Source organism: Panthera onca, chromosome D2 (assembly GCF_046562875.1).
Source record: "Panthera onca isolate mPanOnc1 chromosome D2, mPanOnc1 haplotype 2, whole genome shotgun sequence".
Classification (NCBI taxonomy): domain Eukaryota; kingdom Metazoa; phylum Chordata; class Mammalia; order Carnivora; family Felidae; genus Panthera; species Panthera onca.
Window position 1 is genome coordinate 31,803,474 of NC_138349.1, and position 19,906 is coordinate 31,823,379.

At 37.4% G+C, this 19,906-nt stretch overlaps 1 protein-coding gene across 7 annotated transcripts in view; it reads right to left on the reverse strand.

The window, feature by feature from the left end:
• Positions 1-19,906, reverse strand: part of LCOR (ligand dependent nuclear receptor corepressor) — a 157,732-nt gene that overhangs the window by 124,489 nt on the left and 13,337 nt on the right. The gene's annotated exons all lie outside the window — the stretch shown is intronic.

Sequence of the window (19,906 nt, forward strand, 5' to 3'; positions counted from 1 at the left end):
TGGCTATGCTCTACCAATCACACATTGCAGGCTTCCTAAAGCAATAACAAAGCGACTGAACATTCAGAATCAGCTTTGTAAGAACCAATTCTGAATCTGTGAAAATTCCTGAGTTGAAGAAAAAGAACCCAAGAAGTCTTTCTTCTAACTTCTTTTTAAATTTTTTTTAATGTTTATTTATTTTTGAGACAGAGCATGAATGGGGGAGGGGCAGAGAGAGAGGGAGACACAAAATCGGAAGCAGGCTCCAGGCTCTGAGCCATCAGCCCAGAGCCTGATGCGGGGCTCAAACTCATGAACCGTGAGATCATGACCTCAGCTGAAGTCGGACGCTCAACCAACTGAGCCACCCAGGCGCCCCTCTTCTAACTTCTTTTAATATTTATTTTTGACAGAGAGAGAGACAGACAGACAAGAGTGTGAGCTTGGGGGGGGGGGGGGGGGGGGCCCGGGAGAGAAAGCGGAAGACACCAAATCAGAAGCAGGCTCCAGGCTCTGAGCTGTCAACACAGAGCCTGATGCAGGGCTTGAATCCAAGAACCATGAGACCATGACCTGAGTAGAAGTTGGAAGCTTGATGGAGTGAGCCACTTAGGACTTCCAGGAAGGAAGTCTTTCTTCTAATAACAATTACCTCTTCTCTTCCTCCCCTATTAAAACATTATTATTACTTTCACCATTGATAATGTATCATAATCATTACTGCAGGAAATCAATTCATGATCAAATGTAAATTTCCTTAAAAATAAGCTCTGGGGCTCCTGGACTGCTGAGTTAAGTGTCTGACTCCTGATCTCATCTCAAATCTTATCTCAGGGTCATGAGTTCGAGCTCCACATTGCTGAGCATGGAATCTACTTAAAAAAATAAAATAAAAAAAGGAAAATTAATAAAATAAGAGACTCAACCTCACTCATAAAGGAAATGCTAACTAAAACTATACTGAGAGTATTTTTTACCTATCGAATTTGCAAAAATCCACAAGTCAGATACAATACTATATTGATAAGGCTGGGGGGATATAAACATTCTCCTAATGGGTGCTCTCCTACAATACTGGAGGGACTACAAAACTTTATCACTCATAGAGAGAGCAATCTGGCAATATCTAGCAAAATTACAAATATATTTTACGCTTTAACTCAACAATACCATTTTCTAGGAATGTATCTTACACATACCAGCACACATACAAAGTAACTTATGTACAATATTATTACAGCAACATGGTTAGTAACAAGTGAAAAGTAACAACTCTGATGTTCATAACCACCTACTTAAATATATTACAATGGAACCCAATGCACCTGTGAAAAAGGAGGAGCATGGTCTCTATATACTGATATAGAAAGGCAGTTAAGATATATAACTGAAAAAAGCAAATATAGAACTAAGTATTTTTAATGAATTGTTATATGGAAGAAAGGAGAAAATGAAAAATATTAGCATCTGCTTTTATTTTTATAAAGAAACACTGAAAGAATACATAATAAATATGGATACAGGAAGAAAGTAAAACTAGAGTAGATGGGGCATGGTGGAAGCAATACTTGATATATACATTTGAATTCTGAATTGAGAAAGTATTACTAAACTTAAAATAAGGTACCACTGTCAAAAAAATCCATAATGAAAATTATGGGGTGCTTGGCTCACTCAGTCAGTAAAGCATACAACTCCTGATCTTGGGGTATGAGTTTAAAGCCCACACTGGGTGTGCAGCTTACTTAAAATAAACAAAAATTAACTGTACTACATCCAACATTGCTAGTTTAAGATATGACATTTTCTTTATTGTTCCTATTTCAAAATTTAGTGAATTGGGGTGGTATATTTTTAAAAGTGCCTGCATTGGTCCCCCAAACAATTTTTCCAATAGTCTTAAGTTCTTTAAAATAATGAATTTTCATACTGCAAAGGTTTTGAGTAAGAATTACAGTACCTATGGAAAATACTCACTTCCTACAAATTAGAAACTAGAAGGATATTCATAAGATACTATTTTTTTCTAAGTTTAACCAAACTTTGGAGGTATTAATCTGACTCTCTCAGTCTGCAGAAAATGAACAAGAGCCCAGAAATACTGTTCAAGCTACTGTTAAGTTTTGCTTAGTCTCACCAAAAAAAAATACTAATTGTTCCCAGTATGATAGCTAGTTGTCCTGAGACATATTCTTTTCTTTTATATTCAGTCTACTAGAACATATTTACTCTGGGAATTTCACTTAATTATTTCTACTCCTGATTCTCACATGGCACTGTGCTATTTGGGAGTCAAACACATTGTGAAATAACATTTAGTTGTACATCAATAAGGACAATGGCTTCACCTAAACAACTACAGATTCTGTAAAACATAGCGTTCAATAAAAACAATCAATTACAAAGTACAATCTCACATCATTATGGATAGAAGAAATTTTTAACCAAACGTATCTTTAAATGGCAAACCCACAATTTCCAAAGGCATCCAAAATTCCCACAAAATCCACTTAAAATGTAAAAGGATTCACTCAGAAAACTTACAGTTAGTATTTTAAGAAGATCAGCTGAATAAAAAAAATAAATTTTAGGGGCGCCTGGGTGGCTCAGTGGGTTGAGTCTGACCCTTGATTTCTGCTCAGGTCATGATCTCACAGTTTCTGGGTTCCAGTCTCACATAAGGCTCCACACTGACACTGCAGAGCCTGCCTGGGATTCACATTATCCCTCCCTCAAAATAAATAAACTTAAAAAAATCAATTTTACAGGTACCAAATATGGTCTATATTCATTCCCTAGAGCTGCTATTAACATATTACCACAAACCATGTGGCTTAAAACAACAGAAATATCTTCTCTTACAGTTTCGGAGACTGACCAGAAGGCAGAAATGGGGTGTTAAGCAGGGTCATGCTCCCTCCAAAAGCTATAATGAAGAATCCTTCTTTGCCTCTTCGTAGTTCCTGGTGGTTGCCAGCAATCCTTGGCATTACTTGGCTTATGCCAGTATAACCCCAATCTCTGTGTATCCACATTTCCCTCTTTCTATAAAAACATGTTACTGGATTAGATCCCATTCTAATCTAATATGATCTCATCTTAACTTCATTGCAACTGCAATGACCCTATTTCCAAGTAAAGTCACATCCAAAGATATGGGGAAGTTAGGACTTCAACATATCTTTTTGTAGAACACAATTCAACTAAACATGGTCCAAATCAATTTCTTCAAAAGTAGATCTAGATTCATGTATGCAATATTTATACATTTTGCCTAACCAGCACAAACTTCCCTTTCTTAAGTAATTTTCTTTTGAAGACTCAATCTGCTCCTCCTTCAAGCCTTAAGAGAGGGCTGATCTTAAGCCTCTCTCCAAAACCAGGCAACTGTCCTCAGCCAGGTCAGAGAATCACACTCCTCTAGCCTTACAGTGACTGGCTCAGGGACAGGCCGCATGACCCAAGCCTGGCCTTCCATCCACCAATTTAGCTGGTGCTATAGAGAAACACGTATGGACTTAAGAATCTTTTAAGTCTATGGGAATGCAAACTGGTGCAGCCACTCTGGAGAACAGTATGGAGGTTCCTCAAAAAACTAAAAACAGAACTGCCCTACAACCCAGCAGTTGTACTACTAGATATTTATACAAGGGATACAGGTATGCTGTTTCAAAGGGACACATGCATCCCAATGTTTAAAGCAGCACTATCAACAATAGCCAAAGTATGGAAAGAGCCCAAATGTCCATCGATGGGTGGTGAATGGATAAAGGAGATGTGGTATACACATACAATGGAGTATTACTTGGCAATCAAAAAGAATGCAATCTTGCCATTTGCAACTATGTGGATGGAACTGGATGATATTATGCTAAGTGATATTAGAGAAAGACAAATATCATATGACTTTACTCACATGAGGACTTTAAGAGACAAAACAGATGAACATAAGGGAAAGGGAACAAAAATAATATAAAAACAGGGAGGGGGACAAAACAGAAGAGACTCATAAATATGGAGAACAAACTGAGGGTTACTGGAGGGGCTGTGGGAAGGGGGATGGGCTAAATGGGTAAGGGGCACTAAGGAATCTACTCCTGAAATCATTGTTGCACTATATGCTAATTTGGATGCAAATTTAAAAAAAAAAATTGCGCTAGACACTGAAAAAAAAAAAAAAAGAATCTCTTAAGTCTAGGGGCGCCTGGGGACTCAACTGGTTGAGCGTCTGACTTCAGCTCAGGTCATGACCTCATGGTTCTTAAGTTTGAGCCCCACATCCGGCTCTGTTCTGACAGCTCAGAGCCTGGAGCCTACTTTGGATTCTGTGTCTCCCTCCCTCTCTGCCCCTCCCCTGCTCACGTTCTGTGTGTGTCTCTCTCAAAAATAAACAAACATTAAAAAAAATTTAAAAACAAACAAAAAAAGAATCTCATAAGTCTAGGGGCACCTGAGTGGCTCATTCTGACTTCACCTCAGGTAATGATCTCACGGTTCATGGGTTCGAGCCCTTCATCAGGCTCTGTGCAAACAGCTCAGAGCCTGGAGCCTGCTTCGAATTCTGTGTCTCAGTCTCTCTCTCTCTGCCTCCCCCCACACTAGTGCTCTTTCTCTGTCTTTCAAAAATAAAATGTTAAAAAACAAAGAACTACATAAGTCTAGAGCTGCTACTGGTCATCTTTACCATCATACCTGAAGGAGGAAACCAAAACTGAAAAAGAATGCTTAGAAAGGGAGATAAGGAGACATTCCTGATGACATCAATCAAACTTCTGGATCCAGTTATGTCAGATCTTAGCTGTAGTTTTACCCTGTGATCTTCCCAGCTCATAAACCTACAAAATGGCCTTTCTGACTTAATTTGAACTGGTTTTCTGAACCTGCAATAGTAACAGTCCTGATAGGGGTGCCTGGGTGGCTCAGTCAGTTAAGCATCCGACTTTGACTCAAGTCATGATCTCGAGGCTTGTGAGTTCAAGCCCCGCATTGGGCTCTGTGCTGACAGCTCGGAGCCTGGAGCCTGGAGCCTGCTTCAGATTCTGTCTCCTTCTCTATCTGCCCCTCCCCCACTCATGCTCTCTCTCTGTCCCCCTCCCTCTCTCTCAAAAATAAACAAACATTAAAAAAAAAAAGAAAAGAAAAGAAAAGAAAAAAGAAAGAAACAGTCCTGAATAGATTTAGGCAGGAGAGTGCAAAGTGCCATATGATTGAAAACAGTGCCTCACTTTTTTCAGGTTATTTTCTCAAACATGGCAGAGACACAAAGAGCCATTAGGGGAAAAAAATTTTGTATCCATTTCCGTTCCCTATTCACCAAGCCATCTTCCAAGAAGAATTTCAGAATCTAAAAGTTACAGGGGTGCCTGGGTAGTTCAGTCAGTTAAGTGTTTGACTTCCACACAGGTCATAATCTCACAGTTCTGAAGTTGGAGCCCCAAGTCCAGCTCTCTACTGTCAGTGCAGAGCCTGCTTCAGATCCTGTCTTCCTCTCTCTGCACCCCCTTTGTTAAAAAAGACTCTAAAAGTTACAAATTTGTTACAAATTCATTCATGCTTGTTAAAGTATGGATCTGAAAGCTCCTTATAGCAAAACATGAAAAATATAAAGAACTCTCAGAATTATAAAATCCGAAATACCAATATCTAAAAACAAAGCGTTAATAAAATCTTCCCCCCAATGCCATTCCGCATCACTACCATCCCTAAAGCAACGACAGCCCTAGATCAACAAGTGATGACCAAGTCATACTGAAACATCTTTCTCTCCACATCACCACAATAAGATTCATGACAGTCTTGCCCTTTAATATAGCTATCACTGTTCATGGTTCATTTGTTTCTATCTGAAGCAAGATGTGTCACACACACAGTATGTTAATATATGGCCCCAGACAATTGGAAAGACCATCATCTTATACTCACATATAATCTAATCACCCTTCCTTCCCCTGCTGCCCACCTCCAACTTTTACTCATTTATCTCCTGAAAATTCCCAGCCCTTACTCATTTAGCTCTTGAAAAATTCCCAGAATGTGTGTAGCACACACATTCTGAACAAAATGGGGAAAAATTACATTTTGAAGTGAGACAAAATTAAAAAGTATGTTTCACCTGTTAGAGGCCAAGTTTCACCAGTGTCTCCACACAATACACAGACACAGAAAACTAGTTCTTAATATCTCATATAATACAGTGGTTTCCAAAAGGGCAACTTCTCCCACACAATCTCCTTTAAAAATCACCGTGCTACAGCAAAGGAAACAACCAACAAAACTAAAAGGCAACCAACAGAATGGGAAAAGATATTTGCAAATGACATATCGGACAAAGGGCTAGTATCCAAAATCTATAAAGAGCTCACCAAACTCCACACCCGAAAAACAAATAACCCAGTGAAGAAATGGGCAGAAAACATGAATAGACACTTCCCTAAAGAAGACATCCAGATGGCCAACAGGCACATGAAAAGATGCTCAACGTCGCTCCTCATCAGGGAAATACAAATCAAAACCACACTCAGATATCACCTCATGCCAGTCAGAGTGGCCAAAATGAACAAATCAGGAGACTATAGATGCTGGAGAGGATGTGGAGAAACGGGAACCCTCTTGCACTGTTGGTGGGAATGCAAATTGGTGCAGCCACTCTGGAAAACAGTGTGGAGGTTCCTCAAAAAATTAAAAATAGACCTACCCTATGACCCAGCAATAGCACTGCTAGGAATTTACCCAAGGGATACAGGAGTACTGATGCATAGGGATACTTGTACCCCAATGTTTATAGCAGCACTCTCAACAATAGCCAAATTATGGAAAGAACCTAAATGTCCATCAACTGATGAACAAAGAAATTGTGGTTTATATACACAATGGAGTACTACGTGGCAATGAGAAAGAATGAAATATGGTCCTTTATAGCAACATGGATGGAACTGGAGAGTGTTATGCTAAGTGAAATAAGCCATACAGAGAAAGACAGATACCATATGGTTTCACTCTTATGTAGATCCTGAGAAATTTAACAGAAACCCATGGGGGAGGGGAAGGGAAAAAAAAAAAAAAAAGAGGTTAGAGTGGAAGAGAGCCAAAGCATAAGAGACGCTTAAAAACTGAGAACAAACTGAGGGTTGATGGGGGGTGGGAGGGAGGGGAGGGTGGGTGATGGGTATTGAGGAGGGCACCTTTTGGGATGAGCACTGGGTGTTGTATGGAAACCAATTTGACAATAAACTTCATGTATTGAAAAAAAAAAAATCACCGTGCTAAAGCCATTAAGGGTACCACGTATTGTGTCCAAAATATCTACATTCCCTCTTTCTCATATTAATTTTGTTTTTCCTTAAATAACTTAAATCACTACAGATAAAACTCTTAGTCACTTGTCTAGTTTGTAATATGTCAAGTACTACTCTCTACCTTTTCCACAAATCTTTATTGAGCATCCATTGTGTGCCACTCTGCCAAGTACTCAAAAAATAAAGAAAAACAGAACATGTCACTGAATTCAAAGGTCTCTCAAACTAGATGAGGTACAACTGGAGAAAGAAAGGGAAGGTAAAAAAGCAGTATAATAATGCTTGCGCATTGCACACTACAAGAAGACTTATATTTTGTGTAAGAGGACCTGAGGGATTAAGGTGGTGACTGGGCGGGATATACAGAGTTGAGACTAAAATAGTAGGCTAGTATCAGAGATGTTGGAGGGTCTTACATGCTGGTTAAAGTAACCTTATTCTAGGAGCACCCTGGTGGCCCAGGTGGTTAAGTGTCTGACTCTTGATCTTGGCTCAGGTCATGATCTCACAGTTTAGGAGTTGGAGTCCTGTATCAGACTGTGTTGACAGCGTGGAGCCTGCTTGGAATTCTCTCTCCCTCTCTCTCTGCCCCTACCCCACTCATGCATGCGTGCTCTCTCTCTAAATAAATAAATAAACTTAAAAAAATTAAAGTAACCTTATTCTATATGGGAATCAAACTTCAGTGTGCCTAAGAGTCACTTGAGGTATTTGTTAGAAATATAGATTCCCATGCCATCCCTGAGATTTGGAATCAGGGCCCCAAATTTTCAATTTTTACAGAAAGGTCAATGGTTTTCATCAAGTGAGTAATGCGTTGAAACAACACTAGGTAGGTTACTTTTCTCAAGTTTTCCAAGTAGTCCTTGGGGTGAGGAGACTGTTGGAGAGTTCACTTTGGATAACTTCAATTTTCACTGTTCTGTAAGTGACAAGATCAGCTGAGAAGAAAGTATGAGTACACAGGGGCTAAAAGAAAGCTACTACAGTAAACTGCAGAAGCTGAACAAGAATATACACACACAAAAATCCCAGTGCTGGATGAGGGTCTGGTTGAGGCTGAACACCATAAATCTGTAGCAACATCAATTTACACAGATGTCCCTCTATCTATAACGTTAAAATAATACCCACCTGGTAAGATTATTATAAGAATTAAATTACATGTGATAACAGATATAAAACAGATGGATAAAGGCACATTAAAATACAAGATTTCAACATTTTTAGGTAACAAAAAGATGTTGGGACTAGATGTCCATTCTTATTATTTCAAGAATACACTACTTAAACTCTTCACAATTTACTTAAATCATGTTTGTGGGTTGACCTGGTATCATAACCAATAATCTTAACACCGTTCCTTTGTTTTAAAGGTCTCATGAAATAGAAATAACCAAGAATATATAAGATAAATAAACTCAACACCCAAATGGTCACTATATATTAATAACGTACTTGGTACTCAAGAAGGTGATTAAAGGGTGTCTGGGTGGCTCAGTCGGTTAAGCATCGGACTTCAGCTCAGGTCATGATCTCACACTCTGTGAGTTCGAGGCCTGCGTCGGGCTCTGTGCTGACAGCTCAGAGCCTGCAACCTGCTTCGGATTCTGTGTCTCCCTCTCTCTCTGCCCCTCCCCTGCTCATGCTCAGTCTCTGTCTCAAAAATAAATAAGAACATTAAAAAAAAAATTTTTTTTTAAAGAAGATGATTAAAGAATTCACTAAGAAAGATGAAAGAAGAAACTGCCTTGCAGTTGTGAATCCATTTTCTGCAACTTACTGAATTCAGTAGATCATCCCCATGCTGTATCCTATGTTCCTTTCTGGTATAGTATCATCCTAGTGAAATCATCTGCCCTCCCCATTTCCATAAAGCCAGAGAATTTCTTTTTACATTGTTTACCTATACTAAGCTACTCATGTTCTGTCCCGCTTCCAGGGATATAATCTTCCCAGACTTAAATACAGTATTAGGACTTCTGATAACAAATCCAACCTAAAGGGCCATAGCAAAAAAGGATAATTACTGGATCAAGTAGGCTTTTTAGAGTTCCCTTCATGCAGTTGGATTCAAGTATACAGCAGTATTTCTCCCTCCATGAATCACTGTTTGTCTCAAACAAGGGCACACTGCTTCACTCACAGGCAGGCTCTCCCTGTAAGCTGCTTCTTGCTTACAGGCTATTAGCTACCCCACAGAAAAGAGAGCTCTTTCCCAAGAACACCACTAGCCAGTCTCAAGGCTGATCCCTGAACCGTTCACTACTCACTGTGACCAATGGGCAGGCATCAGTCACATAAGGAAGTCAGACTCATCCAAACCATATGGAACTCAAGAAAGTTATGAAAGGTTAACTCCCTAAAGGAAAATCAAGATGCCACTACCAAAAGAGGGGAAAGATTCTGAAAGAACAAAAACAAGACTGTTGCTCAGAAGACAAAGTTATAAACACAGTTCTTCCCAAAAATAAGGGAGAAAAAATTGGGGTGGGGGACTAAAAACATAATTTACATGATTATAACCATGTGAAAGCATACAGACTCTGCAGTCCCAAATTCAAACCACCAGCTCCATCACATTTGTGACTCATTTAATCATTAATCATTCTAATTCTGCTTCCTCACAGTACCAAAACAAACAAACAAACAAACAAACACTCTTTGCAGGCTGACTGTACGTATTAAATAAGAAAAATAGTTGTTAGGCACATACTGTGTGCTTGACAAATACCTACTGCCACAAATATTCATACGAAAAAGTGAAAACTGATGTTTTCTAAACTAGATTGCAAATGGCTCCAATTCTTCATCCCTCCATATATACATTCCCTTTACCATGTAACTTTATAATACCTCCCACCATGACTTTGGGCTCAATTATGTATTTTGCTTTAGCAAATCAGGTATTAGCAGATATTACACAAGCTGAGACCTGAAAAAGTGCTTCCTTATTCCTCGTTTTGTACAGTTGTGTACTTTTGCCATGCCACGGTTCTAAAGTATTTTGCCAAAAGTTGAGAATAACGGAGTCTACTCACCGTAGTCATCCCAGCTTATATCAACCTACATCAGCCAGACATGGAACAAGTCCAGCCTAACCAGTCCAACAGAGCTGCCTAATCAACTCACAGCTGACTATATGAGGAAGCCTAGCCCAGATCAGCTGAACTCAATAAATGCTTCCAGTTATGTCACTAAAGTTTCATTATCATTTGATATGCAGCATGACTGTGGCAATAAATAACTGAAAACATCATCTTATGGTGGTAGGTCCATGAAAAGAATAATTTCTACACTTTCATGATGTAAGAAGGTGACTTGGTAATATTAACTAAATAAAATGTATTCCTATTATCATTACAAATTTACTATCTGAGCATACTGTTAAACCACTGGAAATGGAAGAAAAATATGATAGGCTGCTTGGACATGCACCAAGTTTTGGGAAATAACCAAGAGCTGAGGAGGGTTGAACAACAGGGTTCATCTCCTACATGAAGCTACTTCAAGAAGATGTAGAAGATGTGATTGCTTCAGTTAATGTATAAACACCAATGCAGAGAGCCAAGCAAAATGTAGACACGGAGGAATATGTTCCAAACAAAAGAACAACACAAAAACCTTAGAAAAAAACCTTAATAATTAACATCGATAAGTAATTAACCTGATAAAGATTTCAAATGGTCCTAAAAATGCTCACTAAACTGGGGAAAAGAATGCATGAACACAGTGAAAACTTCAACAGAGAGACAGAAAATATAAGTACCAAACAGAAGTTATAGAGTTAAAGAATACAAATAATTGAACTGAAAAATACAGTAGAAGGATTCAACAACAAACTAGATGAAGCAGAGGAATGGACTGGTCAATGTGAAGACAAAGCAATGGAACTCACCAATTAGAGCAGCAGAAAGAAAAAAAATTAAAAGTAAACCGCACAAGGGACTTATGAGACAAAATCAAACGAACTAACATTCACATCACAGAGCTCCCAGAAGAAAGGGGAAGAGTTGAAGAAATCATGGCTGTAAACTTCCCTAACCGGTGGAAGGAAATAGAAATCCAGATTCAGGAAGCCCAGAGAGTTCCAAATAAGAGAAACATCCACACCAAGACATTTTAAAATGTCAAAAGTTAAAGACAAAAAAGAGAAACTATTAAAACCAGTAAAAGAAAAACTTATTATGCACAAGGGAATACCCAGCAGATTTTTCAGCAGAAACTTTGCAGGCCAGAAGAAGTGGCATGATATACTCAAAGTGCTGAAAAAAAACTTCAAACCAAGAATACTCTACCCAGCAAAGTTTTCATTCAGAAGGGAAAGAGAAATTAAGAGCTTTTCAGACAAGCCACAGTTAAAGGAGTTCATCACCACTCAATCGGTCTTACAAGAAGTGCTAAAGGGAATTCTTTACTGAAAAGAAAGGGTGCTAATGAGTAACAAGAAAAGGATAAATCTCGGGGCACCTGGGTGGCTCAGTCGGTTGAGCGGCCGACTTCGGCTCAGGTCATGATCTCACGGTCAGTGAGTTCGAGCCCCGCGTCGGGCTCTGTGCTGACAGCTCAGAGCCTGGAGCCTGTTTCAGATTTTGTGTCTCCCTCTCTCTGACCCTCCCCCGTTCATGCTCTGTCTCTCTCTGTCTCAAAAATAAATAAACATTAAAAAAAAAATTTTTTTTTAAATTAAAAAAAAAAAAGGATAAATCTCATTAAAAAAGTAAATATATAATAAAGGTAATGGAGTAATCACTTTTAAAGCTAATATGAAGGCTAAAAGACAAAAATCAGTAAAAATAACTACAATTACAATAATTATTTAAGGGATAAACAAGAGAAAATGATGTAAAATGTGACATCAGAAACAAAATGTTGGAGAGGAATAATACTGAGCTTTAAAATGAGATCAAATTTAAGTTAACAATTTAAAATAGATTGTTATATGTTGTTATATGTAAGTCTCATGGTAACCACAAAGCAAAAATTTGTAATACACAAAACAGAAAGTAATATAAACATATCACTAAAAGACATGAACCACAAGACAGCAAGAAAAGAAAAAAGGACGACAGGAACTACAAAAATAGTCAGAAAATGATTTAAAAATGGCAGTAAGCACATACCTATTGGTAATTCTTTAAATGTAAATGGAACAAATCCTCCAATCAAAAGACAAAGGGTAGCTGAATGGATTAAAAAAAAAACAAAACAAAAAGACCCATCTATACTCTGTGTACAGGAGACTCACTTGAGACACACACACACTGAAAATGAAGGGATAGAAAAAGATATTCTATACAAATGGAAACTGAAAGTAAGTAGAGTAGCTATACTTAAATCAGACAAAACACAGACTGTGATAAGAGACAAAGGATGTTACAGAATGGTATAGGGTCAATCCAACAGAAAGATAAAACATTTGTAAATACTTACTCAACTTGGGAGCACCTAAATATATTCAGCCAATACTAACAGACCTAAAGAGAGGAATAAACAGCAATACAATAATAATAGGGGACTTTAATAACCCACCTACATCAATGGACAGATCATCCATACAAAATCAATGAGGAAACATTAGACCAGATGGACTCAACAGATATTTAGAGAACATGCCATCCAAAAATAACAAAATACGCATTCTTTTAAGTGCACATAGATCCAAAATAGATCATGTGACAGATCATTTCCCAAGACAGACTACAAAACAATTCTTAATAAATTTAAGAGGACTGAAATCATATCATACATCTTTTCCAACCACATGGTAGGACACTAGAAACTACACAAAGAAAACTGGAAAATTCAAAAATTATGTGGAGATTAAACAACATAATACTGAACAACGAATGGGTCAAAGAAATCAAAAGAGAAAAAAAAATACCTTGAAACAAAGAAAGTGAAAATGTAGAAACCAAAATTTATGGGATAAATTAAAAGAAATTTAGATCTAAACGGGAAGTTCATAGCAACAAATGCCTACCTCAAGAAACAAGAAAAGTCTCAAATAAACAACCTACTGTACACTCAAGGAGCTAGATAAGAACACAGCCCAAAGTTAGTAGAAGGAAAGAACTGACAAAGAGTAGAGCAAAAAAATAAAGAAAATAAAGACTGTTTCAATGAAAAAAAAAAAAAATCAATGAAACAAAGAGCTGGTTCTTTGAAAAAATAAACAAAATTGACAAACCTTTAGCTAGATTCACTGAGAAAAGAGGATTCAAATAAAATTAGAGATGAAAAACGTTGTAACTGATATCACAGAAATAAAAAGGATCATAAGAGACTACTATGAATAATTATACTCCAACAAACGGGGTGACCTACAAGAAATGGATAAATTTCTATAAACATACAACCTACCAAAAGTGAATCATGAGGAAATATAACTGAACAGACTGATTACTAATAAGGAGAATGAATCAGTAATCAATAACCTCCCAATGAACAAAGTCCAGGACCATGGAGCTTCACTGGTGAATTGTAACATGCAAAAAAGAATGAACACGGAGGAGGGAACTCTTCCAAACTTATTTTAGGATGCCAACATTACCCTAATAACCAAACCCAGACAAGGATACCACAAGAAAAGACTACAGGCCAACATCCCTGATGAACAAAGATGCAAAAATCCTCAACAAAATATTAGCAAACTGAATTCAACAATACATTAAAAGAATCATACACAATGATCAAGTGGGGCTTATTCCAGGTTTGCAAAGATGGCTCAATATCCACAAATCAATGTGACACACCACAGTAACAAATGAAGGATAAAAATCTTATCTCCACAGCTGCAGAGAAAGCATTTGACAAAACTCAACATCCATTTATGATAAAAACTCACAATCAAGTATAAAAGGAACATGCCTCACCATAATAAAAACCATACATAATGAGCCACCAACCAATTTCATATTCAATGGTGAAAAGCTGAAAGCTTTTCCTCTAACATCAGGAACAAGACAAGGATGCCCACCCACTCTTACCACTTTTATTCAACACAGTATTAGAAATCCTAGTCAGAGCAATTAAGAAAAAAGAAAGGGCATCCAAATTGGAAAGGAAGAAATAAAACTGTCCCTATTTGCAGATGACATGTTATATATAGAAAACCCAGAAGATTCCGTCAAAACACTGTTAGAATAAATTCAGTAAGGTTTCAGAATACAAATACACAAAAATCTGTGGTATTTGTATACACTAATAATGATACACTAATAATGAATTACCAGAAAGAAATGAAGAAAACAATCTCATTTCCAACTGCACCAAAAAGAATAAATAACCTAGGAATAAACTTAATCGAGAAAATGAAATCTCTGTATATTGAAAAACATAATGAAAGAAATTGAAGAAGATATAAATAGAAAGATATTCCAAGCTCCTAATTGGGAAAATTAGTATTGTTAAAATGTCCGCACTACCCAAGTCAATATACAGATCCAATGCAATTCTTATCAAAATTCCAATGGCATTTTTCACAAAAACGGAACAATCCTAAAGTATGCATGGAACTATCAAAGATCCTGAATACCCAAAGCAATCCTGAGAAAGAACACAGCTGGAGACATCATGCTCCTTGATTTCAAACTATACTACAAAAAGTTTATTACAGATTAAAACAGTATTATATTTGCAGAAAAACAGATCAGTGGAAAAGAATAGAGAGCCCAGAAATAAACCCATGTATACATGGTCAATTAAATTACGACAAAGGAACCAAGAATATACAATAGGAAAAGGACAGTCTCTTCAATAAATAGCGTTAGAAAAACTGGACAACTGGGGCGTCTGGGTGGCTCAGTGGGCTGAGCATCTTGACTCTCGATCTTGGCTCATGTCATGATCTTATGGTTTGTGAGATCGAGCCCCACGTTGGGCTCTGTGCTGACAGCACAGAGCCTGCTTGGGATTCTTTCTCTCCCTTGCTCTCTCTCTGCCCCTCCCCAGCTCAGGTGCTTTCTCTCACTTTCAAAATAAATAAACATGAAAAAAAAAAAAAAAAAACTGGACAACCACATGCAAAAAATGAAACTTGACCACAACTCTACACCATACACAAAAATTAATTCAACACAGGGGTGCCCGGGTGGCTCAGGTCGTTAAGCATCCAACTTCAGCTCAAATCAAGATCTCACAGTTTGTGGGTTTGAGCCCCCATCAGGCTCTGTGCTGACAGCTTAGAGCCTGGAGCCTGCTTCGGATTCTATGTCTTCCTCTCCTCGCCCACTTGTGCGCGCTCTCTCTCAAAAATAAATAAACATCAAAAAAAATTTTAATTAACTCAAAATAGATTAATGATTTAACATGTAAGATCTGAAACCATAAAACTCCTAGAAGAAAACATAGGCAATAAGCTCCTTGACATCCATCTTGGCAATGATTTGTTTTGAATCTGACATCAAAAGCAAAAGCAACAAAAGCAAAAACAAACAAGATGGGGACTACATCAAACTAAAAAGCCTCTGCACAACAAAGGAAACCATCAACAAAGTGAAAAGGCAACTTACTGAAAGGGAAAGAATATTTGCAAATGATGTATCTGAAAAGGAGCTAATATCCAAAATACATAAAGAGCTCCTGAGTCAAAAAGAAAAACCCCCCAAACAACCCAATTAAAAATTTTTCCAAAGGAAATATATAGATGGGTAACAGATACACGAAATGCAAATCAAAACTTCAAAGAGCTATCACCTTGCACCTGTTAGAATGGCAATTATCAAAATTAGAAACAGTTAAGTGTTGGCAAGGATGCGGAGAAAAGGGAACTCCTGCTGGTGGGAATGTACACTGGTGCAGCCACTATGGAAAACTGTATTAAAAGAAAAACCTGCATTTGCATTTTATGAAAAATACAGATACAATTATCATTAGCTAAATGAGGCTTTCTCCCACCTTATGAGTAAGTAGCTATATATTCTTAGTGAGAAAAACCAGTTCTATATTTTTGCATGAGTTTGAGGAGCTATTGGCCATTCCCTACACATCCTTTGTCCTTGAAGATGAATAAACAGCCTTTATTCTCATGAACATTTTATAAGGCAAACATCTTTGAGGACATAATTTAGTTTAGTTCTCAAGCCCTATTATATACAATACTTCCTACCATCATGTCAACTGTTCTGTCATGGAATGTGTAGGTATTCAACAATGAAAAACACAATTTTTCTCAAAACATTATAATTAGAAGGCTCTGCAAGACCTTCTTATTTATAGATAAGGAAACCAAGATGCAGAAAGATTAAGTATGTTTCCTCAAAACCACACAGCTATAGTCATACTTGTATCAGAACCTAGTGCTCTTGCCCCAGGTTTTTCCCATTCCACACCACTGCCTAAACGGAACTATTTTTTACTAAGAAAAAGTATGTAGTTGTTCTGCTAGTTGGCAAAATGCAAACAAATGAGTATTTTTGCCACCCTATCCCATAGAATCTAACAATAAATGTGATAATGATGTGGAAATTGCCATTACCCAAATCATTACACAGAAGTTGTAAATATATTAAAGTTTCAAATAGACCAAACACAATGCAATTAAATTCCAGAGAGAAGAATCATTGTTTTTATTACAAAAATATTTAAAAGAAACTATAATTTTAAGATTATGCCTAAAAAGCAAATTCTGTGAACCAGCTTCAACAGCTTTCTTTCAAGTGATCTATTATTTAGTAAGCAAAGATGAAGGTCTTTGCCTCTTAGTCAATTCTCACAACCCTCCTACATAGTATTTACTATTAATACTACTTCATATAACAATGAACTAAAATTAGTTCTCTCTACAACCCATAGCTGGTTAAGTGTGAAGAAAATCTGTATCCAGGTCAGCCTGACTCAAAGCCACATTTTGTTGTTCTATGCAAGTGCTTTCCAGAATGGGCTTTAGAAATGTGATAAACAAGCAGAGAAAAGATAAGAAGAATTAAACTTGTCAATGCAAAATACATTTAACCACCTCTTCCATCCCATTAAGATACAATCTTTAAAGGATTAGCTATACTTGGTTAATATTGGAAAAGCATGCAAATTCATGTCTAAAATTATTTTTGTACATGATGTACTTTCTCTACAAGTACAAATGTTCTTCATATTATTTGGTGTTTAAAAAAAAAAAAAGACTCAATGGTTAACTTCAAAAAAGGTTGCAACTGTAGACAAAAGCCAGAAGAGGGGCGCCTGGGTGGCTCAGTCAGTTAAGCGTCTGACTTCGGCTCGGGTCACGATCTCGCAGTTTGTGAGTTCGAGCCCTACATCGGGCTCTGTGCTGACAGCTGGGAGCCTGGAGCCTGCTTCCGATTCTGTGTCTCCCTCTCTCTCTGCTCCTCCCCTGCTCACACTCTGTCTCTCAAAAATAAATAAATGTTAAAAAAAAAAAAAAAAAAAAAAAAAGCCAGAAGAGACAAAACTATTTGTATTATACGAAAATAAAATTGTTTAGGGTGCCTTGGTGGCTCAGTCGGTTAAGCATCCAACTCTTGATTTTGGCTCAGGTCATGATCTCGTGTTTGTCTATTTGGGATTCTCTCTCTCTCTCTCTCTCTCTCTCTTCCCTCCCCTGCTCGCACGCTCACTTTCTCTCTCTCTAATAAATAAACGTAAGAAAATAAATAAAACTATGCGCTTCACGTAAATCATGATGCAAATAGAGCAAAAAATAGTCACTAAAAAGGAAAAAGACTTCATTGAATATATGTATATTTCATTACTGAACTCTGCAGTTAATGTCATTCTAACTATGACCACCATTGTTTCTACTTCTAAAGTCATTCTTACCTCCATGGGCTTCTGAAGATATGTTTCATCTGTAGACTAAAATACACGTATCTCCCACTTTTTAAGAGTTTGCATTACACCACCTCACTTTTATGCAGAAAGTGAAACCGTGGTCAGTCAGCATTTCGCCAGCGAGCTGTTTCAGAGGCAATGTGTACCCTGAGCAGCTAGAATGGCACCAAGCTCCCTCCCCTACACTACACTCAGCATCAAGCCACCATAACTTTGAACTGTGAGCGTCTGGGCTTAATCTCAATGTATTTTTTGCATCCATTAACAAGATGCATCCTAGGTTATCAGAAAAACCTAGGAGAGGTTATTTCTTGGGTCTGGGAATGCGCAAAATTTTTTCTACATAAATAATTGATAATTGCTTCTTTGCTTTACACCATTTTAGCTTACAGAAGGTTTCACAGGAATGCACTACTTTCAGATAAGAAAGGGGAATCTGTACGTATGTACATTTATTTTAAAATTCAGTTTACTTATTTTGATGCTTTTCTCCAAACGTATCGAATTATTTTATCACATGAAAAAAAAAGAAATATAAAGAAAAGATGGAGCTATATAGAGTAGGGAAGAAAAATGCATGAAAACTATCATGAAAAAGCAAGGTACTCGTTCCTAAAAGAACATTCTCTGTAGAATCCTAGGTTGCATTAGTGGAACAAACATCTGAAGATCCTATATATTCTGCTGAGAACAAACATCCTTTAACCATCAAGTTTTAAAGTTTTCATACTCCAGTCAAATATAACAGCAATAGTATCATTACTATTATTGCTTATACTTCTGTTCTTGAGTCACAAAAACCAGAAGCTGGCAGGAACATGATTTAACAACAGATCCTTCCTTCCTGTTTCCTAATACAACCTTTATTCTGTACCTTTTTTATATATTCATACTCCTCAAACAGTTGACTTCATCTGGATTACTTGTTAAACAGTATCTGACAAAATCTGGATTGGCTGACTTAGGTACAATAATTATCAGAGGTATATTTATTTTAACATCTTTATACACTTTTAAGAGCAATTTTCTTAATGTTTATTTTGAGAAAGAATGTGAGCAGGGGACGGGTAGAGAGAGAGGGAGAGAAGGAATCCCAGGCAGGCTCCGCGCTCAAACCCACAAACTGTGAGATCCTGACCTGAGCCAAAATCAAGAGTTGGACACTTAACCGACTGAGCTACACAGGCGCCCCTAGAAACAATATGAGAGGTAACACATAATCATTTACTAATCATTTAACAAGAACAAACATTCCACTGTTTCCAAAGTAAAGTTTAAATCCTTAGAAAAGGAAAAAAAGGGTAAAAATTGTCTGGGTCATTAATATCTCTGGTCCTTTGTCATTGTTACAATGTCAGTTTATAAAAGTACACTAGAAAAACTCTTCTCCATTAATTCACATTCTCTTGATTTTAAAAGTTGAAAATCTATGGATAATTTAAACTTCTTGGTAGTTTAACAGTTTCTTTAACGTTTACTTATTTTTGAGAGAGACGGGGGGGGGGAGGGGCCCACAGAATCTGAAACTGGCTCCAGGCTCTGAGCTGTCAGCACAGAGCCCAACGCAGGGCTTGAACTCACGAATGGCGAGATTATGACCTGAGCCAAAGTCCGACATCTGAGCCACCCAGGTGCCCCACAATAGTTTAACAGTCTTAACCAACACCAACTCATTCAGGTTGGACTGCAAACGGTAGCCTACTGTTTTCTTAGAAAAATTAAGCCCCAAGTTTTATAGCTCCTGATAACTCCTACCTATCTTCTCACCTAATGTGGAAAATTCTAGTTTCTCTCCTCTTTCACCCATTTATGAATGTATTCTTCCGTTTCACCAATAAAAT